The following is an 11,578-nucleotide window of genomic DNA, read 5'->3' on the forward strand; positions in this document are numbered from 1 at the left end:
CAATGTGAGGCTTTTATATCCATTACCTGACTGATCTACAACTGGAATTCTGGACCCCACTTCTAAAAATTCATACTCAGTAAGTTAAAGGTGATGGTTCAGTTCAGTTCAGTTCAGTTGCCCAGTCGTGTCCAACTCTTTGCGACCCCATGAATTGCAGCACACCAGGCCTCCCTGTCCATCACCAACTCCCAGTGTTCGTTCAGACTCACATCCATCGAGTCAGTGATGCCATCCAGCCATCTCATCCTCTGTCGTCCCCTTCTCCTCTTGCCCCCAATCCCTCCCGGCATCAGAGACTTTTCCAATGAGTCAACTCTTCGCATGAGGTGGCCAGAGTACTGGAGTTTCAGCTTTAGCATCATTCCTTCCAAAGAAATCTCAGAGCTGATCTCACTTAGAATGGACTGGTTGGATCTCCTTGCAGTCCAAGGGACTCTCAAGAGTCTTTTCCAACAGCACAGTTCAAACGCATCAATTCTTCGGTGCTCAGCCTTCTTCACAGTCCAACTGTCACATCCATATGTGAATACTGGAAAAACCATAGCCTTGGCTAGACGGACCTTAGTCGGCAAAGTAATAATCTCTGCTTTTGAATATGCTATCTAGGTTGGTCATAACTTTTCTTCCAAGGATTGTCTTTTAATTTCATGGCTGCAGTCACCATCTGCAGTGATTTTGGAGCCCCAAAAAATAAAGTCTGACACAGTTTCCACTGTTTCTCCATCTATTTCCCATGAAGTGATGGGACTGGATGCCATGATCTTCATTTTCTTAATGTTGAGCTTTAAGCCAACTTTTTCACTCTCCTCTTTCATTTTCATCAAGAGGCTTTTTAGTTCCTCTTCACTTTCTGCCATAAGGGTGGTGTCATCTGCATATCTGAGGTTATTGATATTTCTCCCAGCAATCTTGATTCTGGCTTGTGTTTCTTCCAGTCCAGCGTTTCTCATGATGTACTCTGCATATAAGTTATCTTTAAAAATCTATCGTCGTAAAAATGTTAATATCGTAGGTGATTCTTATGCAGATATCCAAGAATCAGACTTTAAAAAATATTCTAGACTCCAGAGAGGTCTGGCTTTGCCATGTGCTAGTTTTTGACCTTTTACAAATTAATTTCTCTGAACCTTAGTTCCCTTGTTTTTGAATGAAGATAGAAAATAAATACCTACCTCACAAAGTTGTCAATAAGTATCAGATGAAAAATCATATAAAAGCTGAAAGCTCTTTGAAAACTTTAGTGTTATGAACTAGAAGGGATTAAGATTATTGAGGACATAAGATATTCATTTGAGGACTACCATAGTGCAGTCTTTGACATGTGTTTGAATTCATGGGGAGTTTTTCCTCTCCTTCTTTAAAACAAAATGTACCCAGAAATTTGGTGTTGGAAAAGCTTTCATCAGGCACAGAAATCAGTTTTCTGATAATAATAATTTGTTTGCCTCTCATGTTTTTTTCTTTCAAAGTACATATTTTTTAATAATTATTATTAATTCTTCATAAGATATTTGAACATTTGGCGCAAATGCTTTATGTTTTCCTCCATGCTCATTGTCTTTCTCCTTGAAACTGGAGTTAATACTCAAGACAAGTAGAGTCTGAATTCCCTCACATCTGACAGTAGACCTTTACTCTGAAGATCAAATTAGTAACAACTCATTTATGAATAAATCAGTAATTCATAAGGCTTTTGTCAGAGAATTTCTCCTGAGAACAGCATAAAAGACCAAAACAAACATTCAAACACAAAACTAAGTTAACAGAAGGTACCAGTTTGAGCTCAAAGATGCTGTCATTCATTGCCATCTGCATTATATCATCAATTGCCAAAATGTTCATTGGTTTCTTTGTGGGCCAGGTATAGACAGGTCAGTTGGTCAGTCGTGTTCGACCAGGCCTACCTGTCCATCACCAACTCCTGGAGTTTACTCAGATTCATATCCATTGAGTCGGTGATGCCATCCAGCCATCTCATCCTCTGTTGTCCCCTTCTCCTCCTGCCCCTAATCCTTCCGAGCATCAGGGTCTTTTCCTATGAATCAACTCTTCGCATGAGGTGGCCAAAGTATTGGAGTTTCAGCTTCAGCATCAGTCCTTCCAATGAACACCCAGGATTGATCTTCTATAGGATGGACTGGTTGGATCTCCTTGCAGTCCAAGGGACTTTCAAGAGTCTTCTCCAACACCACAGTTCAAAAGCATCAATTCTTCAGTGCTCAGCTTTCTTTACAGTCCAACTCTCACATCCATAGACAGTTAAGTGAACATCAGTATGAAAATCTTAACCCTGTGCTTCCTGATTTTTAAATACTCATTTGTGTCTTCTCTTTTAATCTGTTGATATATTTGTAAATGCTTTATTGGCCTTTCAGTTGCCTTCACTGTCTTAGTTTTGCATCACAGAATTTACTTAATATTGTTGATCTATTGTTTTAAATAACAGTATTTAATTTGAGTTGTGTTATTTATCAAACTAGTGCTCCGAATTAAAACTTTTTTCTTTAAAGAGACAATTGAAGAACTATATTAAAACAACAATTTCAAGTCTCAACTAGCTTAAACCAACTTGAACAAGTCCGGACAGCTTTCTTACCATATGTTTAATTTGTGTTGTGATTGGCAGATGATAATGTTTAGTATTTTATTTGTTCAATTAACAACTGAGAAAATAATAGTTCTCTCTGAAATGTTAACATATAACCAAAAAGTTTTCGAAAAGTACTCTGATTTCAGCAATATTGTATTGAATTTTTTCAGTGATTAAAGCAAACAATTCAAAGCAATATTTAGCTCAAAACAATAGTTAGTTTCAAAGAACAGTTAATAACTCAGCAACTAGAAGAGGGCCTGGTAGGTTTTCAAAAAATATTTAAATGAGTGAGTGTTATGAAACTCACTTTAGTAGTGATAGTCTCAGTTCAAAGAAGTTTGAAGAGTCTAAATTTAAGCTAAGTTAAATGAGTCTCTGCTTTTCCAGAATAATATGTGGCAAGTAATAATCAATGAATTGCACCAAATAAAGTTTATTTCTCCTAGAGTAACAGCACATATTACTATTTAAATTAATTATATATGCAAACTTACACTAACACTTTATATTAATTTAAAAGGTGAACAGATTTTAGAAGTACGTAGGTTCTTGTTGGTTTTATGTGAAATTATATCTTTGTATACTAGTTGGGTGAATTAATATTCGAGTGAACTTTTATTAATGATGATTTTCTAAACTGTTTCTTAGAGCAGATTTAAGAAAATTCTAAGAATCTCTTCAAATGAGTAAAACTAACTACATTTTAACCTACCTCATTAGTTTCTTTGTGATAATAGCTGGAAATAGCTAAAGTTGTAACTTTATTGGTATAGACTATATCCCATGAAATAAAAGGAAACACTTAATTTTTTTTGATAAAATAATGTATCATTGGCTGGAGCTTAGAAAATGTTAACATACCAAATTTTCACTGTGATGATATTTATATTGCTTTTGACATGCCAAAGGTATACTTATATATTATCATACTTGGATGACTAACATAGTCTAGTGTAATGAAAATTGCCCTGGGCTTGGAATTCAAAAGACCCATAATAATAATGTAAACTGAACAGGTCATTTAATTTCTCTTTGTCTCAATTTCTTTGATGTAACATGAGGATAAGGTAATTTGGGGCTCTGAGACCTGCTTTACAGGACATTGTGAGGATCAAATGAGCTAACAAGAATTATACTGTTCTTTAAAAAAACACTGATAGTATTTGATTTTGTTAGAATTTGGGAGTTACAGAAAGCAAGCATAGTGGTATTGACCAGTAAAAACAGAATAGGTGGTTAGGCCAATATTCATTTGACACAGTCTTTAAATCAGCAATCCAACTGATCCGTTAAAAATGAGATTCTTTTTCGAGAATGACTATGCCCTTAGATTGTATTGGCCCTTTATTATATGTTATACCAGAATATGCTCTGAAAATTTACATGGTTGAATTTATAGGTCACTTTCAACAGAAATTTGGGGATATCCATTATATGTCTCCTTTGATATGAAATGAAACTACATTAGTTTGGCAAGAAAAATATAAAGAGAAGTGTAGACCTTGTTATTTTTTTTCCTTTGAGGTCTTTCATATGCCTAAATACTTCCAATTAGGGACAATTCTTTTTTATTAGTGATTACTGTAACTTATTGGTTTTCATCATGACAAAAATTTAAATTTTAAATGATACTATTATATTTGTATATGTTTTTTTTTTCCTGCGTCAGACATAGACTGGCGATTTAATTCTTACATGATAGTATACATGTTAGAATGCCATTCTCCCAAATCATCCCACCCTCTCCCTCTCTCTCTGAGTCCAAAAGTCCGTTATACACATCTGTGTCTTTTTTCCTGTCTTGCATACAGGGTCGTCATTGCCATCTTCCTAAATTCCATATATATGTGTTAGTATACTGTATTGGTGTTTTTCTTTCTGGCTTACTTCACTCTGTATAATCGGCTCCAGTTTCATCCATCTCATCAGAATTGATTCAAATGAATTCTTTTTTACGGCTGAGTAATACTCCATTGTGTATATGTACCACAGCTTTCTTATATGTAATTTTTTAACCTGCATAAAGTTAAGGATTTCTCCACTCTTCCACACATAAACACACAAAAAGGCATTTTTATAGAACTTAGATGTACAAAGGAACTCACGATTCCTTTAAACTACTTTTATGCCTTTTTACAACTAAGGAAACGTGTTTATGTTTAATTCAGGTATGTTTCTTAGTAGCTGTCTGATTTTATACATTATTCTTGTGTCATTTTTATGTTTTTTATGAAAAAGTTATGTTGATGTCTCTTCATATTTTAATTCACTTCAATTCTGTTATGCTCCAATTATATGATTTTTGAGAAAGAAATGGGCAAATTAAGCAACCTTTGCCTACCATCTTATTGTAATTACTCTCCTGGATTTTTTCCTAATTTAAATTCTATACTTCCTTAATAGCCAAATTGAGAGGATTATAATAATTTCTCTCAAGATGCAAAGTCTTCTGGGAAAGAGAATATTAAGGTTTATCCAAAACCAGCCATCTTTGTAGACATTCCTATTTGGTTGATTTGTAAAGATTTAATACAGTAAATTAATAAGGATATTTCTTATTCTGTGATCTCTAATTAGAAAGTAACATTTTTGTTGCCATAAAGATAAAAGAAAGTAAATTTTCACTTAAATTCACTTTCAAATCCCATGCCAGTACAACATTACCTCCTATAAAAGAGAGTAGTTTCACCTACTTAAATGTATTGAAGAATGGTTTCCTTCAGAATTTTTTTTTTTTTTTAATAATCACTTTTCTCAGGAAATCTGTTATGTCCTTTCTTGGACATTTTCACTGGTGTGATTTTTTTTTTTTTTATCATTTCATTGGCCACTGTCAGCAGTTTTCCTTGATCAAGAGAAGCAAGTATTACCTTAGAGTAATTCAGACCTTGAAAATTCAGTGTTTCATTATTTTCATAATTACTGTTTGTTAATAACATTAATTTTTATAAGAGTGATATTTTTCAAGCGTTTTATCATATTTCCTGTAGTTCAGTTAAGTTCAGTCGCTCAGTCATGTCCGACTATTTGCGACCCCATGAATCGTAGCACGCCAGGCCTCCCTGTCCATCACCAACTCCCGGAGTTCACTCAGACTCACATCCATCAATTCAGTGATGCCATCCAGCCATCTCATCCTCTGTTGTCCCCTTCTCTTGCTCCCGATCCCTCCCAGCATCAAAGTATTTTCCAATGAGTCAACTCTTCACATGAGGTGGCCAGAGTACTGGAGTTTCAGCTTTAGCATCATTCCTTCCAAAGAAATCCCAGAGCTGATCTCCTTCAGAATGGACTGGTTGGATCTGCTTGCAGTCCAAGGGACTCTCAAGAGTCCTCCAACACCACAGTTCAAAAGCATCAATTCTTCGGTGCTCAGCCTTCTTCACAGTCCAACTGTCACATCCATACATTACTACTGGAAAAACCATAGCCTTGACTAGACGGACCTTAGTCAGCAAAGTAATATTTCTGCTTTTGAATATGCTATCTAGGTTGGTCATAACTTTTCTTCCAAGGAGTAGGTGTCTTTTAATTTCATGGCTGCAGTCACCATCTGCAGTGATTTTGGAGCCCCCCAAAAAAGCCTGACACTCTACTGTTTTCCCATCTATTTCCCATGAAGTGATGGGACTGGATGCCATGATCTTCATTTTCTTAATGTTGAGCTTTAAGCCAACTTTTGCACTCTCCACTTTTGCTTTCATCAAGAGGCTTTTTAGTTCCTCTTCACTTTCTGCCATAAGGGTGGTCATCTGCATATCTGAGGTTATTGATATTTCTCCTGGCAATCTTGATTCCAGCTTGTGTTTCTTCCAGTCCAGCGTTTCTCATGATGTACTCTGCATATAATTTAAATAATCAGGGTGAGAATATACAGCCTTCACGTACTCCTTTTCCTACTTGGAACCAGTCTGTTGTTCCATGTCCAGTTCTAACTGTTGCTTCCTGACCTGCATACAGGTTTCTCAAGAGGCAGGTCAGGTGGTTTGGTATTCCCATCTCTGTCAGAATTTTCCACAGTTAATTGTGATCCACACAGTCAAAGGCTTTGGCTTAGTCAATAAAGCAGAAATAGATGTTTTTTCTGGAACTCTCTTGCTTTTTTGATGATCCAGTGGATATTGCCAATTTGATCTCAGGTTCCTCTGCCTTTTCTAAAACCAGCTTGAACATCTGGAAGTTCATGGTTCATGTATTGCTGAAGCCTGGCTTGGAGAATTTTGAGCATTACTTTACTAGCATGTGAGATGAGTGCAATTTTGCAGTAGTTTGAGCATTCTTTGGCATTGCCTTTCTTTGGGATTGGAATGAAAATGGACCTTTTCCAGTCCTGTGGCCACTGCTGAGTTTTCCAAATTGGCTGGCATATTGAATGCAGCACTTTCACAGCATCATATTTTAGAATTTGAAATAGCTCTACTGGAATTCCATCACCTCCACCAGCTTTGTTCGTAGTGATGCTTTCTAAGGCCCACTTGACTTCACATTCTAGGATGTCTGGCTCTAAATGAGTGATCACACCATCGTGATTATCTGGGTCATGATCTTTTTTGTACAGTTCTTCCGTGTATTCTTGCCACCTCTTCTTAATATGTTCTACTTCTCTTAGGTCCAGACCATTTCTGTCCTTTATCGAGCCCATCTTTGCATGAAATGTTCCCTGGTATCTCTAATTTTCTTGAAGATATCTCTAGTCTTTCCCATTCTGTTGTTTTCCTCTGTTTCTTTGCATTGATCCCTGAAGAAGGCTTTCTTATCTCTTCTTTCTATTCTTTGGAACTCTGCATTCAGATGCTTATATCTTTCCTTTTCTCCTTTGCTTTTTTCTTCTCTTCTTTTCACAGCTATTTGTAAGGCCTCCCCAGACAGCCATTTTGCTTTTTTGCATTTCTTTTCCATGGGGATGGTCTTGATCCCTGTTTCCTGTACAATGTCATGAACCTCACTCCATAGTTCATCAGGCACTCTATCAGATCTAGGCCCTTAAATCTACTTCTCATTTCCACTGGAGGATGAGCTATATTTTTATTATAGCCCTGGGATTTTTGTTATATAAGTCAGCTTGTTTGTATTGCTAACTTGCAATTATTACTTTAATTGTGTTGACATGCTTTTGACATAAAAGAAAGAACTTTAGAGCTTAATAGTTTCTTTTTTCTAAGTTGGCAGATTTTTTGAATGCTTAGTAAAAATACATTATGTTAACTTTTCAATCTGACAGAACTTTGTATCAGAGGGCTGATTTGTAGTGTTGCCTCTGATTTCAATGAGCTGTGCAACTTTGCAATTTTATCTCTTGGGACCTCAGTTTATCTATCTGTAAGTGAAAGAAAAAGGGGATTAGACCAGGTCGTGTCTCAGATTCCACCTGTCTCTGGTTTGGTTACCCCTTGGTTATTTTATAATCATCATCTTATTCTTGTTATTCCTCCTGTGAACTCCATTTACTAGATCAGCCTGCAGTGTTAATGCAAGTTGTATTTAAATTGATAGGATTCAGTTATGTTGCTGATTTTGTTTTTAATTCTTGATTTTAGGTAATTTTAAAGGAGAAAAATTATATTACAGATTGTAAAAGTAAAAAAAAAAAAAAAGGTTACAAATGATCAACATGACCTTTTTTCCTCCCAAGGGAAAAATCTCCTGAGGAACCAATATAAGTACCTTAAAACTGATGTACAGAAAAAAATAACATCTAAAATTTTGTGGTCTTTGTTCTTTTAAATATGAGCATAGCAACTTAGGCTAAACTTTAAAACAAAATGTATTAAGGTAAAATTAGTAAACAAAGCATATAACAGTTATATGGCCCATATAACTCATTAAAAAGCTATTAGGTTTGGCTGACATTAAAATAATTATAAAATAAAAAAAAAAAAAAATTTGAGGACTGGATTGAAATTTGTCTGTTCAGTAATTACCCGTAAGCTGAATTCTTAGATTCTTTGTGTAACTACAGTTGCCAGATTGCCATGAGCAAGTGAATGTCCTGCTTTAAAATGTCTTTGGAGATAAATGTGGTTTGTTTTATTTTTTCAGTTCTGCAGAGGATGTTTCTGTGAAGGCTTTTTCTGTAATAAAATGTAGAGATTCTATTCCATCTCTCGACTGAGTTCTCTTGTAGATTTATTGATAATTACATTCTCTGAGAACAAGGCCATTGATGTTCCTATTACACTTAAAGATCATTGTCTTTGTTCTAATTGTCTTCATTAACTCCTATCAATCTCTTGAACCCCTTGTCTGTAGATTCACAATCTAGGTACTGGGTTTGGTGTCTGGTGGGTAGAGAAGAGTAATGGAAATGGATACAGGAAGGTGCACTGGTTTCTGATTTAATTTGTTTGGCTGTGCTTGATTCCTTGTCTTTGGTCAGTTCACTGGATCAGGCAGCTCTCCTGACATCCAAAAGTTCAATTAGATACCCAGCGTCTCATTCACACATTGCTATATTACAGTGTTATATTAACCGCCTGTTAAGAATACCACCACAACTTTCTTTTGTGTTTTGCTATTATATTTTTTAAACCTTGAGTCTGAGGTCTAAACATTTCATTGAGTATTTTCTGGGTTTTGATAATGGGATATATAAGGTAAAACAGATAATCCTAGGGTGGTTTAATTTATATTTATCCACCCACCATTTTTCTGTTTTTGTAAATGACCCCTCCTCAGTTTTGAAAATTAAGTTTATAAATATCTTCCATCTCTCCCTTAGCCCTGCCTCAGATAATTTTTCTTTGAACTACTCTTGTTTGCAGAAAGGTTTAATATGAAATAATTCTGTGTTTCTGAGACAAGACCAATGCAGTAGTTCTTTACATTGAGCTGAGGTGAACATGTACTTGAAAGTGTTGCAGTTTCTTAATATGTGAACTTAAAATTATTTTTTTAATCATGAAAAGGACTCTGCGATTTGAAAACATTAGTTTGGAAGTTCTCTTGTCATCAGGTGCTATTTCTACCTTAGCTGTGAATTATCATAATAAATCTGAATTCTTTATTTTTCATCTTTTTTAAAAAGTTAATGCCTCTAGAATGATCCCATTTCACAAATCTTTTTTTTTCCACAAATCTTTAATACCAACTTCAAACAACTTTTCTGCTTTTATTTTAAAATTCCAGACTCTATCTTTGTTTTATTTTTTCACTGAAGTTTAAACATATTACTGTGTGAAGGAGTGACTGCAGTTTGAACATTAACTTTGGCATGCTAAAGAGAGCTATACCATCCATAGTCGCTTTCTCCCATTCCGAGAAAGAAAAGTTTGTTTGTCACTTAAAAGCTGTTAAATTGTCTTATTTTTATTTGAAAGAGCTATGGAAGCTGTTTCTTTTCATTTAAACTTTTTAACAAATGCCAACTTTGCTATATTTTAATCTGATAGTGAATTGGGATTATTTATGTAAGTATATACGTCTATAGTTTATCATAGTTAATAGTTATTTCACTTTCTGTAATATATGATACCTGAAGCTCACATTTATTTAATGTGATTTTTTTTGAGCCCCTTTTTTTGTTTTGTCTTTTATTTTCTTAGTGTTACACATTATTGTATATGTTAAGTCATCATGGTCATCTCAGTAGAAAGCTCTTGAGTAGATGGTTTTTTGTTTTTGAGAATCAGCCCAAGGAGATTCATATTATGTAGCCATAGCTAGGTAATATTATTCTGAGCTATGTGAAGTTACTGGTTTTGTTGATCAAATGTTAGCAATTTCATAATACATATTCAAGAAACAACCAAACAAAAGATCTTTTAGAAGAGCTATTTCAACTTCCCAATTCAACGCTTTAAACAGACCTACCAGAGGCTTTATGAAGATTCAAACTACAGATAAACAGAGGCCTATCAAGAAAATTCTGCTTTGTTTTGCTGTTAAACTGCCCAGTTTTCAAAGGTGTTTAATCAAAATGACTTCAGTAATTGAAGCAAATATCTTTTGGGGATGCTTAAGGTTTTCATTAAAACTGTAAGTTTTTCATTAAATCTGTATAGTTTTTCAGCTTTCATTCACTGAGATATTGTCATATATCAAAGGATTATTCTGAATATCATTTGAAGGCAAAATAACTACCCCCCGCAAATATCTAATATGGACTCAATTTTGCCAGCTATAGAATTCTGTCTTCTTAGTATACTTTCTAAAATAATAATATTGTCTTGATGACTGTGGCTTTGTAGTAGAGCCTGAAGTCAGGCAAGTTGATTCCTCCAGTTCCATTCTTCTTTCTCAAGATTGCTTTGGCTATTCGAGGTTTTTTGTATTTCCATACAAATCTTGAAATTATTTGTTCTAGTTCTGTGAAAAATGTGGCTGGTAGCTTGATAGGGATTGCATTGAATTTGTAAATTGCTTTGGGTAGTATACTCATTTTCACTATATTGATTCTTCCAATCCATGAACATGGTATATTTCTCCATCTATTAGTGTCCTCTTTGATTTCTTTCATCAGTGTTTTATAGTTTTCTATATATAGGTCTTTAGTTTCTTTAGGTAGATATATTCCTAAGTATTTTATTCTTTTCGTTGCAATGGTACTGGCACAAAGACAGACATATAGATCAATGGAACAAAATAGAAAGCCCAGAGATAAATCCACACACATATGGACACCTTATCTTTGACAAAGGAGGCAAGAATATACAATGGAGTAAAGACAATCTCTTTAACAAGTGGTGCTGGGAAAACTGGTCAACCACTTGTAAAAGAATGAAACTAGATCACTTCCTAACACCGTACACAAAAATAAACTCAAAATGGATTAAAGATCTAAATGTAAGATCAGAAACTATAAAACTCCTAGAGGAGAACATAGGCAAAACACTCTCAGACATAAATCACAGCAGGATCCTCTATGATCCACCTCCCAGAATGCTGGAAATAAAAGCAACAATAAACAAATGGGATCTAATTAAAATTAAAAGCTTCTGCACAACAAAGGAAAATATAAGCAAGGTGAAAAGACAGCCTTCTGAA

The sequence above is a fragment of the Ovis canadensis genome, chromosome 4, assembly GCF_042477335.2.
Source record: "Ovis canadensis isolate MfBH-ARS-UI-01 breed Bighorn chromosome 4, ARS-UI_OviCan_v2, whole genome shotgun sequence".
Classification (NCBI taxonomy): domain Eukaryota; kingdom Metazoa; phylum Chordata; class Mammalia; order Artiodactyla; family Bovidae; genus Ovis; species Ovis canadensis.